This window comes from Monodelphis domestica, chromosome 2 (assembly GCF_027887165.1).
Source record: "Monodelphis domestica isolate mMonDom1 chromosome 2, mMonDom1.pri, whole genome shotgun sequence".
Classification (NCBI taxonomy): domain Eukaryota; kingdom Metazoa; phylum Chordata; class Mammalia; order Didelphimorphia; family Didelphidae; genus Monodelphis; species Monodelphis domestica.
The window spans coordinates 540,324,330-540,340,062 of record NC_077228.1 but is presented as its reverse complement, the minus strand read 5'-3'; positions in this window follow the sequence as shown (position 1 = coordinate 540,340,062).

The following is a 15,733-nucleotide window of genomic DNA, read 5'->3' as shown; positions in this document are numbered from 1 at the left end:
CAATAGACTCCCCCTCAGGATAACACCCGCTGCTGGCCGGCGCTCGGCTCTGGGGCTTCAACCCTCCGACATAAATCCAATCGGCCAGTTTCGACCTCTTGGCAGTGTCGGTAGCCCTCGCCATGCCCAGTACAAAGGCGCATCGGAGGGCCTGCCAAGGCCACCAGGAGGGGGGAAGGGGCGGCGCCGGGCGCAGGGACTTTCCGGAGAGAGCACAGGGGCTGCTCCCTGGTAGGGAGGCCGGAGGCTGGGAGGCAGGATCTCGCCGAGGATCCTGAAGCCTGGCAGGGGCCCCGGAGGCTCCGAAAGAAACGGGCCGGGAGCGGGAGCGGGAGCGGGAGCTTGGGGGTCTGGGAAGCCAAACCCAGTACTGGCCGCTCTGGGCATCCCCGGCAGGCAGGACGTTTTAGAAGGGAACAAAATTCCCCAAACCGCAGCTGACCCTCGTCAGAGACTAGAGCCCTGCCCAGCCACGGAGCCCCAGATCATGGCGGAGGGGCTCCCGTAGTCTCCAGAAATTAGCCTCAAGGAGGCCCGGGCAGGAGTGGGTCTGCCCCAAAGGGCCTCTGAAATGGGAGAATTCGCTCTCAGCCCCACCCCAGAGGGCTCCAGGCTCTAACCAGTGGGCAGGGGAGTAACTGCCTCTGCCCGCCCCCCAGAGCCCTGCTGCTCCTCTTCTGGAGCCTCCGCATGGTTAGCCCCTTTTTGGTCCCCGTGGGATCATGGCCTCCTTGTTCCCTCCCTCCATCATTTCCTGCAGTAACTAACATTCATTCAGCAAGGTGGGCAGGGGGCTGTGACCTGCCAATGAGGCCAGGCAGAAAAATCTTTGAAAGTGGAGGAGGCTTGGACTGGACTGGAGCCTGACTTCCTGTTTCCCAGAGGCCTCTGCGCTGCGCTGGGTGGGGATGGGGCCTGGATTCCCCCCCCCCCCCAACCACCACCACAGGGCTGACTTCCTCATCCCACATTTCTCTTCCAAGCCTCCATTCTGACTCCGCCTTCCGCCCCACCGACTGAAGGGCCTGCCCTGCCCCCCCCACCCCCACCCCCATCTCTCACAGTTACAGCATTGTGGGGACAAAAGAAAAGGGTCGCCGGGGGTCTTTGGGGCTCTAAAACCACTTGGGGGCCGCAAAACTATTCTCTTCTCCTTCCCACTGCTCTGGCAGAGAGAGGGAAAAGGAATGGTGTGGGCGTGGCCAAGCTCCTGAGAGTCTCCAAAGCCAGCCCAGAGAAAGGTGAGCTACTGGGGGTCTGCAGGAAGAGCCCCTCCCAAGGAGGAGGAGGAAGCCACGCCCATCCCCCTGGCACTCTTGCCTGCTGTCATCAGCCTGGGTTATTCCAAACACCAAGGCCAGGGAGAGCAACTGGTTCCTCATGGGGGCTCTGGATTCTGAGGCATCCTCCACCTCTCAGTAAGCCCAACAGGAAGGTAGAAGCGAAATGTGGCAGCATCCCAGGTCATCTCTGGCCCGGTGAGCATGCACCTTTCACTTGGAAAGAACCCGGAACTGCTAGTAGTCAACGATCCGAAGAACCAAGGCCTAAATGGGCAGAAGGAGAGGCCCCACAATAGGCCACCTGCCTGTTTTCCCTGGACTAGTGAAGATCAGAGAGGCCTGGCTCTATTTTTACTATCATCATTGCAACTCCTGCCTTCTTTTACTCAGTTGATCCCAATAGATTTAGCTCCATCCACTTCCTTTTACCCTATGCTATCTACCTTATTCATGTGTGTTTCTTGTAGACAGCATATGGTAGGGTTTTGGTTTCTAATCCACTTTGCTATTCTCTTGCATTTTATGGGTGAATTCATTCCATTCACATTCAGGGTTATGATTACCTGCTGTGTATTTCCCAGCATTTTGATTTCCTCTCCTAGTCCTGCCCTTTCTTCTTTCGCTATTTCCTTCTATACCCGTGTTTTGTTTTTAATCAGTCCTCCTAATTCCCATCCTTATTTTACTTCCCTTTCTACCCCCTCCCTTCTTATTCCCCCCCTTATTTTCTTTACAGTCTTTTTAAACTACCCCCCACCCTCTCCCTCCCTTATATTGCTTCCCTCCCCACAAGTCCATTTGTTACCCTTCTAATTCCCTAAAGGACAAAAGTCAATCCTCTGCCCCAATGTATTTGATTGTTCATCCCTCTTCAAGTCAATTCCAATGCACATAAGAATTTAGTATTTTCTATCTCCAACCTCTTTACCCTTCCAGTATATTTATGTTCTCTCCCCCTCCTGCCTTACACTCCTTTGTGACATATAAATTTACCTCATTTTGTTTCTTTTCCCATTTCTCTTAGTATTAACCTCTTTTTTAAACTCTAGTTGTGTGTATACATTTATATGTGTATGTATGTATATATATATATATACATATGTAAATAGACATTTATGTGTTGGCATTTCATCCTAGACAGTTTGTCACTGTTCCCTCTAAGTATAATTCTAGCTACCCAGGTAATAACAATTTTTAAGATTTACCAATATCCTCTTTTCTTCTAGGGATACATATCATTTTAACTTATTGGGTCCCTTTAAAAAAGTTTTATTTTGTTTGGTTTTTGTTTTTTCCCCATTTCTTAATTACCTTTTGATAATTCTCTTGAGTTCTGTGTTTGGGCATCAGATTGTCTGTTCAGGGCTAGACTTTTCTTTACAAATGCTTGGAATTCTTCTATATTATTAAATAGACCATACTTCCCGCTGTAAGAATATAGTCAGTTTTGCTGGGTAGTTGATTCTTGATTGTAGATTTAGTTCCCTTGCTTTCCAGAATATCATGTTCCATGCCTTTCAGTCCTTCAGTGTAGATGCAGCCACATCCTATGTTATGCTCACTATAGTTCCATGGTATCTGAATAACTTCTTCTTAGCAGCTTATAATATTTTTTCCTTGGTCTAGTAGTTTTTGAATTTTGACTATAACATTCCTGGGTGTTGTCATTTGGGAATTAAGTGCAGGAGGTGATCTGTGGATTCTTTCCATCTCCACTTTTCCCTTTTGTTCTAGAATTTTGGGGCAGTTTTCTTGGATAATTTCTTGTAGGATGATGTCTGGGCTTTTCTCTTTTGTCATGGTCTTCCAGTAGACCAATGACTCTTAAGTTGTCTCTCCTGGAATGATTTTCTAAATCTTCTTGCCAGGGGCGGAGTCCAGCCTCACTCGTGATTCCAGGAGTTCCTGACTGGTGGCCAATGATCAGTCAAATAAATAACAAAAGGAAGACAGCTTAATCATTACAGCCATGGGACTGCTTTGCATCTGACAGCCGCTCCGTCATTCCCAGGCCTGGGATTTATTTTTATATCCATTTTCTTGGCATGTGGATTACATTACCCAACACACATGTTCAAAGGGAGATAATTGGATAATTAACTTTTAACAAATCACTTGATTAACATTCTATATTTTTATATTGTGATTACAGACAGAATACAAGATAAAAAACATAAAAATCTATTTTATTGTTTTGGAAGGGAAAGGAATTAGGGATTTACTTATGCTTATTCTTATTTAAAAAACCAACTAACTATGCTAACTAGGTTACTAAACTATAAGAAATTAACAAAATATGCAAATATCACAGCAGGGATCCAAAACCAGTTAGTGCCAGGATCTGTTGTTAGATATCCAAGCAAGTCCTGATGTCCAAGTGAGACTGAATGCTGCCAGCAGCTAGATATAGGAACCCTTCCTCAGTTCAACACAGGGAAAATCCTCTTCAGACCTTCCTGTTGACTTCCTCGGGTGCCCAGAAGAAATGTCTTCTGGGGCAAGATGGAGTCTTCCCCAATCCTCCAGCTCAGGCTCCCATGTGACCCTTGGTCACATGCCACTGTCAATCATACCTAGGTTTGCCCTTTTCAGTTCTTGCACAGTTTTGCAAATTGCAAACCTTTCCATCCTTTATCACAGTAGGTCAGAAGCTGTGTGCAAACAAGCTCTGTACAGTATAAAAGAGAGATGCTTTGAGTGGGATGTAGACTAGAAAAATCATTTTTTTCAGGTGTGAAGATTAAATTTAACTCTCTCCTGATTATAACAATGAAAATACTTAACTCTCCTCTGATTGTGTAGATTAAATTATAACCCCTGCCTATATTTAGAACACCCTACTTAAAGTTGAGTATGAAGATCTGTCCATTTTAGATTTAATCACCAATGGTGTAAACACCCCATTCACACTTGAGTGGGGGAAGGTCTGTGACCCACATGTGCGATAGTGGGTGATGAATCAGAATTGACTGACTGCCCCCTGGGCAATCCTAAAACAAAGCATCAACTGTGATTGGTAGACATACAATTAGGGGAAGACACAGGAAGTGACCCAAAAGAAAATGTCTTTAAAAGGAGCTGTTATTTCCTTTCTTTATTCTTTATTCTTTGGTCTGCTGACCGAACCTGAGCCCCTGTTCCTGACTGGACTGATATGTGGTGAGTGAAAAACTAACTTTTAACTGCTGGATTTTCTCTGAAGAGACTGGCCTCAGGAAAGAACTGTCCCTTTGAGAGAGGCTCCCTGTATCCCCTGTATCCAGGGCCTCAGCTACAAGGACCCCTCTGACTAAGAACTAACTCTCCCTGTCCAGGGGCTGGGAGCAAATTAATTAGTGTTAGGCTAGATATCTTACCTTATCCTCTCTCTGATTTCTTACTTCACTCTGTAAGGGAAAATTTTAGGGTTGTGACTTAATCTAAATTTAATTTTATTCCAGGGAAGGAATCCCAAATAAAATAACCAAGTCAGTTTGGAAATTTTATGGTGGTTTAATTAATATAGAGAGAAGAAATTAAGGAGAAGAGAGAAGGAAAGGGTATATTAGTTCTCCCACCTGGCCTGTTCCAGGGGGAGTTCAAAGACCTCCGCCACAAGGTCTTTTCAGAAGATTAGTGGCTTTCCTAAGAGGGTAGTGTGTTGGAAGATAAAGGGAAAAAGAATCAGCCTAAACTCCGAGAGAGCTCAGAGAAAACACCTCACCTGAACTAGGTTACTAAGCTTTCCCAGTAGTGTATCAAGGAAACTCACCACCAAATCCGGACAATAGCTGCCACCACACCAAGATGCCAAGATGCTCAGCACGCTGCCACCAGAGCCCCCTCTCAGCGAAAAGAGGCCAGAGAGAGGAAGTGATGTCAAATATATAGACTGTTTTTACTTCACTTTCCTGCACCTCAAATGAACCAATGGCAGTTTAAGCTTGACTTAGGGCAGCCCAGAGGTCTGTCAATTGTTTCTGATTTGTCATTTTCTAGCACATGTTTGTCATAGGCCATCCTCCTCAATACTTAGTTCTTAAGTAGGGGTGTAGACATTCCTGTTTTGTTAGACTAAGCAGGGTGGAGTAAATCTAAAGTTCACAATCCCTCCTGATGATGATTGGGAGACTAGTCTCCCCAACTGATCACTAAATATAATCATCCTGCACCTCCAAATTTTCTTTTTGTAAACTTTCTTTTATTTATTTTTTCAATTACACATAGAAATCATTTTTGACAATGATTTTCTGACATTTTTCGATCCAGATTTCTCTCCCTTCCTCTCTCACCTCCCCAAGGGGATCGTTTGATATACGTTAATACCAATGCTTTCATGTGATGCATATTTGCATATTCCCCATGCCACCAGAGAAGACATATCTCCCACATACAATAAAAAACTCATGAAGGAAATAAAGTGAAGACTGGCCTGCTTTGATCTGTAATCAGATTCCAATAGTTCCTTCTTAAGCTATAGACTGCATTTATCATAAGTCTCTTGGGGTTATCTTGGGATGTCCCATTTTTTATTTGTTTTTTTTTTTTGTTATTAATCTATTTTTTTTTAATTTCATCAATTTCGATCATTATTCCCTGGTTACAAAAATCATTTTCTATTCCTCTCTCCCCTCCCTCCTCCCTCCTCTCCCAATGCACAATTCCACTGGGTATTACATGTGTCCTTGACCAGAATCCATTTCCATATTGTTGGTATTTGCATTAGGATGTTCATTCAGAGTCTACATCCCCAATCATATCCACCTCGACCCATGTAATCAAGCCCTTGTTTTTTCTTTGGTGTTTTTAAACCCACAGTTTTTCCTCTGAATGTGGATAGTGTTCTTTCTCATACATCCCTCTGGATTGTTCAGGATCACTGCATTGTCACTAATGGAGAAGTCGATTATATTCAATTGTACCACAGTGTATTAGTCTCTGTGTACAACGTTCTCCTGGCTCTGTTCCTTTCACTCTGCATCATTTCCTGGAGGTTGTTCCACTCCCCATGGAATTCCTTCATTTTATTATTCCTTTGAGCATAATAGTATTCCATCACCAACATATACCACAATTTGTTCAGCCATTCCCCCATGGAAGGGCATCCCCTCATTTTTCAATTTTTTGCCACCACAAAGAGCACAGCTATGAATATTCTTGTACAAGTCTTTTTCCTTTTTGTCTCTTTGGGGTACAAACCCAGCAGTGCTATGGCTGGATCAAAGGGCAGACAGTCTTTTAGAGCCCTTTAGGCATAGTTCCAAATTGTCCTTCAGAATGGTTGGATCAATTCACAACTCCACCAGCAATGAATTAGTGTCCCAACTTTTCCATATCCCCTCCAGCATTCCTTACTTCCTTTGTTGTCATGTTAGCCAATCTTCTAGGTGTGAGGTGATACCTCAGAGTTGTTTTTATTTGCATCTCTCTGATTATCAGAGATTTAGAACACTTCTTCATGTGCTTATTAATAGTTTTTGATTTCTTTGAATGAAAATTACCTATTCATGTCCCTTGACCAATTATCAATTGGAAAATAGCTTGATTTTTTGTACAATTGATTTAGCTCTTTGTAAATTTGAGTAATTAGCTTTGTCAGAGGGTTTTGTTATGAAGATTCTTTCCCAGTTTGATATTTCCCTTCTGATTTTGGTTATATTTGTTTTGTTTTTAGTTTGATATAGCTTTTTAATTTGATGTAATCAAAATTATTTATTTTACATTTCGTGACCCTTTCTAAGTCTTTCTTGGTTTTAAAATTATTCCCATCCAAAAGGTCTGACATGTATACTATTCAGTGTTCACATAATTTACTTATAGCTTCCTTCTTTATATTCAGGTCATTCACCCATTCTGAGTCTATCTTGGTGTAGGGTGTGAGGTGTTGATCCAAACCTAATCTCTCCCACACTGTCTTCCAATTTTCCCAGCAGTTTTTTTATCAAATAGTGGATTTTTGTCCCAGAAGCTGGGATCTTTTGGCTTGTAATATACTGTCTTGCTAAGGTCACTTACCCCAAGTCTATTCCACTGATCCTCCTTTCTGTCTCTTAGCCAGTACTAAATTTTTTTGATGACCACTGCTTTATAGTATAATTTGAGATCTGGGACTGCAAGGCCACCTTCCTTTGTATTTTTTTTTCATTATTCCCCTGGATATCCTTGATCTTTTGTTCTTCCAAATGAACTTTGTTATGTTTTTTTTCTAATTCAGTAAAGAATTTTTTTGGAAGTTCGATGGGTATAGCACTAAATAGATAGATAAGTTTGGGTACGATAGTCATTTTCATTATATCAGCGCGTCCTACCCATGAGCAGTTAATGTTTTTCCAATTGCTCAAGTTTAGTTTTAGTTGTGTGGAGAGTGTTTTGTAGTTGTGTTCATATAGTTCCTGTGTTTGTCTCGGGAGATAGATTCCTAGGTATTTTATTTTGTCTAAGGTGATTTTGAATGGGATTTCTCTTTTTAAATCTTGCTGCTGAGCTGTGTTGGAAATATATAGAAATGCTGATGATTTATGTGGGTTTATTTTGTATCCTGCAACTTTGCTAAAGTTGTTGATTATTTCCACTAGCTTTTCGGTTGATTCTCTAGGATTCTTTAAGTAGACCATCATATCGTCCCCAAAGAGTGATAGCTTGATCTCCTCATTGCCTATTTTAATGCCTTCAATTTCTTTTTCTTCTCTAATTGCTACTGCTTATATTTCTAGTACAAGGTTAAATAATAGAGGTGATAATGGGCATCCTTGTTTCACTCCTGATCTTATTGGGAATGCATCTAGTTTATCCCCATTGCAGATGATGTTAGCTGATTGTTTTAGACAGATACTGTTCATTATTTTTAGGAAAGACCCTTTTATCCCTATAATTTCAAGTGTTTTAAATAAGAATGAGTGTTGTATTTTGTCAAAGGCTTTTTCTGCATCTATTAAAATAATCATGCAATTTTTGTTGGTTTGCTTGTTGACCCCCACCTGACACCCAGCTCTCACTTGTGGCTCCCAGTAGCTGCTAGCATGCGGCAGCGGCCACATCCCAGGCAATGGCTTCGACAGGCGGCCAAACCTTGTGAGGGTAGCCATTGGGTCATTGACCCCTGGTGAACCAGGGCTTTGCTCACCCAGCATGTGAAGACTGTTTCAGCAGAACAGAAGGAAGAAACCAACAAGAAGGTTCAACGGCTGAGAGGGCGACGCAGCAAAGCACTGTGGAGTGCTCAGGGCGTGTTGGAGCACAAAGGACAACACGGCCACCCAATGCAGCTGAGGAAGTCTCCAGGTGTAACGACTTTTCGTGCCACTGGACCCAGGCTTCCAGCGCCGAGAGAGTGGGACTGTCTCTGTGCATCGACTTCCACTTAAATCTCCTTCACGCACAGGTGTCTTTGTACACACTCATCTATCGCAGATGAAAGCACACAAAGACAATCGGCATCCTCGGTTACCGAGAGAAGGCTACTACTACCCAAGGGAGCTCTCCCACATTCTGAAGGATTCACCCAACTAGGAGGAGGTGGGACTAGCACCCCCTGGGCTCCTCCCTGCAGACGTTGATTGGTCCATTCAAAGGAGGAGATGGGTTAGGCTTCCTAGTTCTCCCAGCCCTAGTAAACTGCCAAGTTGGCCCTAGACTAAAAGCCCCGCCTACTCCAGCAGCCCCGCATTCCCAGAAGTCCCCTCCAAGCATTACTCCAAAGGAACGAATTCTCTCCCCTCCCCTCCCCTCCCCGCTGTGCCTGCACAGGGAGACCCCGAAGCAGGCCTCCTGCCTGGGCAAGGAGGGAAGGAAGGAGCGCAGTGATGCTGTGAGAAGTGCCCGTCGGGGCGGGAGCTCCGTCGTCCTGCCGGAGAGGCCATCTTGTCCACGCAGCAACAAAGGGCGGGTGAGCGAGACGACCGACCACTGCCGTGGCCGCAGCATCCATTCAGTGCTCCTGTGGGTTCAGCTGCGCGCGCGGCTCCCAAACCGCGCCTTAGTCAGCCAGACTGGCAACTTGCTATAGAAACCCGGTGCGAGTTCGGTGCCCTTCGAAGGGAGAAGCGAGTCTCTGCTCGTGAAGAGTGGAGCAATCCCCTTCCCCGCAGCCTCACCTATGTGACGCCTAAATGGGCACCTTTATTCACGCTTTCTAGTGCGGCCCCGCCGCTCCGCTCCGCGCCTGTTCCCGTGGGAAAGGCCGGAAAACGCTTCCCTCCGCGTCCTGAAGGTGTCCGCGGAGGCCGACTCGGCCTGGCTCAATTCGGCCTCCACACAGACCCATAAAAGGCTGCTTTTGCCTTATGGTGAAGGGCGTGGCCTCTTTGCTGAAAGAAAATAAAACTGTCTTGTTCCCTCCTAACTTGTGAGGGCTGGTTGGTCTCCACCCCTATGCCGCACAGTCGAGGGCTTGTCGGGGTTCCAGAAGCAGTAAGACCCCGGAGACCCCCTCCCCTGATTGGCGGGACATCCTGCCAACCATTCTGGTGGCCCTCGAGGGAGGGATAATCCAGGGAGCCTTTGCCAGGCTTCAGACCTGAAGGGAGAGTAAGCTATGAGCAGAAGGCGGAAGGCCCAGACCCAAAGAACTCACAGCTGAGCCAGGTAAGTTTGTGCACAAACCCAGGTACCAGACGACCTGGGTGGCTAACAGGCGAAGGCCAGTCTCTGGACCGGATTGGCAGGCCATTAGGAGGGGTTGTCTCCCCAGGAGTGTGTGAAGGAGACGTGGCATAGCCAGGAAATAAATGGAGCATTCTGAGTATGGGAGTCGAGCCTCCTTGTGAGGCCACCAGCCAGAAAGAGACAAAGTGAATGACTGAGCGAGTGATGGCGACAACCCTCATTTTACATTACGAAGACCCAGACCCAGATGCTGTCTCCATTCCCTGTCCGCAAACCCCTCTGGCGAAGGAGGACCCATTAGGCATCCTTGTTGAGATTTGGCAAGATTCAAAGGCCCTGGCTAGATCATAAGATCATTTGGGCTGGGAAGCCCAGGGGTGAGCAACTCGTTTTCTCTGGTTTTGCAAGATGTCTCAGACAAGACACAGGGAAAGACCTGGTGAATCTGGGAGGGCGTGAATCAGGGAGAAGTTAGCTTGCAAGCCATCTGGGGCTGGAAAGCCTTAGGACTGAGCATCTAACTCCTGCCAGCAGGCATTGAACAGCCTTCTAGACATCTTGATTTTGGAGCAGGTAAAAGACCTGAAATGTATCAGGAAGGTTCTAAAAGCCACAAGCAGGCTGAATTGGAGAAATGATCTGACTTACCTAGAGAGAGCAAACTGGAATGACCTGCCAAAGTGCAGGAATATAAATGAGAAATAAATGATTTTCCTGTTGTACCACCAAATGGCCATCGTTGCAAGAAAAACCTAAACCCCATCTCCCCCTCCTGCAAATCTGGGAGTAGTGGAGTCAGAGATAAGCAGACTCAAAATGGTGTGTGTGTGCATGTGTGTGAAAGGGACCCTGGCAGTACTTGAAACACGAAGCAAAGTTTCTTGAACTGTTTGTCTTTGCAATTCTATGCATTCATGTGCTTCATATTTTCATTGTCATTCCCTGCATTCCTGAAAACCCAGGATGTTTGGAGGACCAGAGTGGGTTAAGAGGTTAAAAAGAACTTCTGGGTAAATTTTGAGTTGTTTCCACTCTAAGATGGCTTAACAAATAAAAAAAGGAATTGTTCAATGGGTTTCCCCCTCTGTTCTGGGAAAGAGATCTGTTCAAAACCTCCATCCAACTTTGAAGAAAAACACCCTCCTTCTCAATTGTGCTTGTTGAACTAAGTGACGTTTCAGAATTTCAGTCCTGAAAATTATCTATCAGGTTCATGGGATGACAGCAAGTTTTCTCAAATCATTGTTATGGTGCACCAGTCTACCGCTGGGAAATCATTGAGATTCAAGGTGGACAAAATGGTTAAATGATCCTACACATATCATCAGTGGTTTTCATCTTTGTAAATTAAATTGATAATTGACTAGTGTCTTTCCTAATCTTGAAAATGGGTAGCCAGCCTACTTGTCAGAAAGAGCTTGCTTTAAGCAAACTCATAATAATCACTGGCTGTTTAATGATATACAATGATTCCGTAAAGTATGGGATCAAAAATTTAGTGCAAGCTTTATAAAAGAAAGAGGTTAACAAAATTCATTTGGAACAACAAAAGATCAAGGATATCCAGGGAAATAATGAAAAAAAAACACATATGATGGAGGCCTTGCAGTCCCTGACCTCAAACTATATTACAAAGCAGCAGTCATCAAAACAATTTGGTACTGGCTAAGAAACAGAAAGGAAGATCAGTGGAATAGACTGGGGGAAAGCGACCTCAGCAAGACAGTATACGATAAACCCAAAGATCCCAGCTTTTGGGACAAAAATCCACTATTCGATAAAAACTGCTGGGAAAATTGGAAGACAGTGTGGGAGAGATTAGGAATAGATCAACACCTCACACCCTACACCAAGATAAATTCAAAATGGGTGAGTGACTTAAACATAAAGAAGGAAACCATAAGTAAATTGGGTAAACACAGAATAGTATACATGTCAGACTTTTGGGAGGGGAAAGGCTTTAAAACCAAGCAAGACAGAAAGAATCACAAAATGTAAAATAAATAATTTTGACTACAGCAAATTAAAAAGCTTTTGCACAAACAAAACCAATGTAACTAAAATCAGAAGGGTAGCAACAAATTGGGAAACAATCTTCATAAAAACCTCTGACAAAGGTTTAATGACTCAAATTTATAAAGAGCTAAATCAACTGTACAAAAAATCAAGCCATTCTCCAATTGATAAATGGGCAAGGGACATGGATAGGCAGTTCTCAGAGAAAGAAATCAAAACTATTAATAAGCACATGAAGAAGTGTTCTAAATCTCTGATAATCAGAGAGATGCAAATAAAAACAACTCTGAGGTATCACCTCACACCTAGCAGATTGGCTAACATGATAGCAAAGGAAAGTAATGAATGCTGGAGGGGATGTGGCAAAGTAGGGACATTAATTCATTGCTGGTGAAGTTGTGAACTGATCCAACCATTCTGGAGGGCAATCTGGAACTATGCCCAAAGGGCGACAAAAGAATATCTACCCTTTGATGCAGCCATAGCACTGCTGGGTCTGTACCCCAAAGAGATAATGGACAAAAAGACTTGTACAAAAATATTCATAGCTGCGCTCTTTGTGGTGGCCAAAAACTGGAAAATGAGGGGATGCCCATCAATTGGGGAATGGCTGAGCAAATTGTGGTATATGTTGGTGATGGAATACTATTGTGCTAAAAGGAATAATAAAGTGGAGGAGTTCCATGGAGACTGGAACAACCTCCAGGAAGTGATGCAGAGCGAGAGGAGCAGAACCAGGAGAACATTGTACACAGAGACTAATACACTGTGGTATAATCGAACACAATGGACTTCTCCATTAGTGGCGGTGTAATATCCCTGAACAATTTGCAGGGATCTAGGAGAAAAAAAAACACCATTCATAAGCAGAGGATAAACTGTGGGAGTAGAAACACCAAGGAAAAGCAATTGCCTGAATACAGCAGTTGAGGGGACATGACAGAGGAGAGACTCTAAATGAACACTCTAATGCAAATATTATCAACATAGCAATGGGTTCAAATCAAGAAAACATGTAATGCCCAGTGGACTTACGCGTTGGCTATGGGGGTTGGGGGGGAGGAAAAGAAAATCATCTATGTCTTTAATGAATAATGCTTGGAAATGATCAAATAAAATATTTTTTAAAAAAAAAGAAAGAGGTGATGAAGCACTAAGCTTTTGTGCAATATAGGAAAGTACTTACAAGTGAAAATGCTACTGTGAGCATTGAAGTGTCAAATCTGTATATTTCAAATGGAACATACTTCAGTGGTTTGGAATAATGCTTTATGAAATCATTCTTAAAAGTAAGAAATCTGCATGTATCATAGGTGTTTGTTTAATCATAAATGACTCATGAATGTTACTAGGGACTAAATGAATGTCTCAGGTGAATTGGATGAGACAATGTGCTAAGATATATTGCTTAAGTGATGCCATCTCTAAGAAGAATAATCTGGATTGTTTTGGACTACAAATTAGCAGGTAAAAATAATACTTGGTGAAGTTTGTTTGAATAATGATAATAATAATGATGGTAAAAAAAAGGTAGAAGTAGGGAACAAGGGATGTTGAATTAGAATGTGAAAGAAAAAGGATTTTGATTATGGGATGGGGACTGTTAATTAAAGTCCATTGGGAGGGACTTAATACCTAAGTTTTAGGTGTGTAGAAATGTGAGGAGAGCAAAAAAGGAAGTTATAATTTGCCTTAAGCACAGGGTTTGAAGAGAAAGAGAGCTGATGTTTTAAAGCTGTAGTCAGTGTTTAGAACAGCTAAGAACATTTTCCCTCATTGTCCAGAGCAGCAAATCATGAATGAATCAAAGGACTCATAGAAAGACAGATTTTGAGAGAGTGCTACCAAGAAGTTAAACTATCTGCAGGTTTCTTAACATTTTCCAGGCTAAAGGAAAGGAGGTGTATGAGTTGGGAGACAAGAAAATAATACTGCAGTTTGAGTATCTACTCAAGGTATATGAGTCTCCTAAGTCCATAATTATTCTCATTGGAATTCAAGAGCTATTTTGTTTCCTCATTGCAAAAAGGAGACTTTTCAAAGAAGTAAATAAATTGTAATAGCTGGGGAGAGTCATGAATGTCTATGAGAACTAAAATACTGAGAAAAAGAATTTTAAAAATACAGACTTGGTATAGAAAAATTAAAGAGAAAATCATTTTATCTGTAAACATGTAAGGCTTTTGAAGTAGCCCCCAAAAGATCAAAGATGGAAAAATTAAAAAGAGATAAAGCAGATGGACCCCTGTCCAGGGACTGACCTGGTTTCCCTTCTCACAGGAGATCAAGCTGTTTATGCAGATAACAAACTCATTTCTGCTTAGCTTGGGTGGAAGGAGACAAAGAGGAATTTCAGGGTCAGCAAACTAACATTTGGCTAAGTGAAGATAAACACTCTTTGGATAACAGCCCCCTCATAAATCTAAGGGTTGCCTCCTCCTCGTCTGGGACCCCACATTTCTGTGTTAAAATCTGTTATCAGATAAGAACCTGTATGTGAAGAGTAATAACTTGTATCTTGTAACCCTATATAATCTGTTCCTTAATGTCAAACTGGCACAGTTTTCCATTAGGGAATTCTGTCCCAGTTGGTAGATTCTTTATTTCTCTCTTTTATTAATAAATTACAGTTCCAATAATTGAAATTCTAGGTGTTTGAACTCATTTGTCAAGTGTACCACTTCACTTTAAGTAGTCATTAGGGTGGATGAAGTAATCAGCCCTGTAAAAACCAAAGGTTGTATGGGTGATGGAATTTCCAGATAATGTGATTACACTACTGAGGACCAAGTTATAAAATGAAAGTGTGACTACATTCCATATCCCAAACAACCAAGTGAGGCAGTCATGGAAGGTAGGTCTTGTAAAACCATTGTGAAAGGAGACCTCCAGTTTTGATTGTCCACAGTTGTTGTTTGGGTCTTGGGCTACTTATGGGTTCATGAAAACCATACTAATATGTATGGAGGCCTGCCTTCCCAAGGATTTCAGCAGGACCATCTTAAGGGTCTCTCCAAGCAACTTGGAACAAAGGAAGCAAGTTTCCTGAGAAGACCCATCCACAAACTGTCTGGAGATGATTTCTATCCAAGCACAAGGAAGTCTAATGTTTAATCTATGTTGTTCATTGCTACTGTAAATTTCTTGTTTCTATCAGGGACTTTGCTAATAAGTGCTTGCTTAACTACTTTGCTTTGTAGAACTTACTCCCAGAACAGTTGAGAATATGCAGATAATGGTTAAACAAATCAAGTTCATCAGAAGAGTGGGATCTTTAGGCTCTGCAGGTCAGGACTTAGACCTCAGGGCTGAGTCAGGAGACCCTGGGCGCCTGCTCACTGTGCTGTCCCCTCCCCCTGAACTGGGAGGGCCCGGGCAACCCTCCTGAGGACAAGGCACGAAGGGCAGTTAGAATGCAGGGGCTGCCTTAGATAAAGAGCTCTGTTTGGAACTCAGGCCCTTCAAGGGTGGCCAGCCCTTTCCAAAGAGCTAAAAAGGAACCCTGGGATGGATAAGTCCTCAGGGACAGGAGTGGGCCTGCTGGGAGTCCCATCACCTTGTTCTTGGGAGGAAACGAAGAACTGCTGAAGGAATGAGGACTTGGAAGGTCTATTGCTGAAGGACCCCCAAAGCTACTGATCTCGAGGAGGAACAAGAGCTCTGAGGGGGTAGGGGGAGGAGGATGCTTCGAGCTAGCTGTGGCCAATGGGATGAGCGCAACACAGATTGGGAAGGCAGAAAGCGGGGAATTGAGGAGTGGGCTCTGTGCACTGCCCTGGGAATAGGTTCTCCACTAGCCTGGAGCCATCCCTGGTGTTATATGGCAAATCACTTTAAAAGACTGATATATA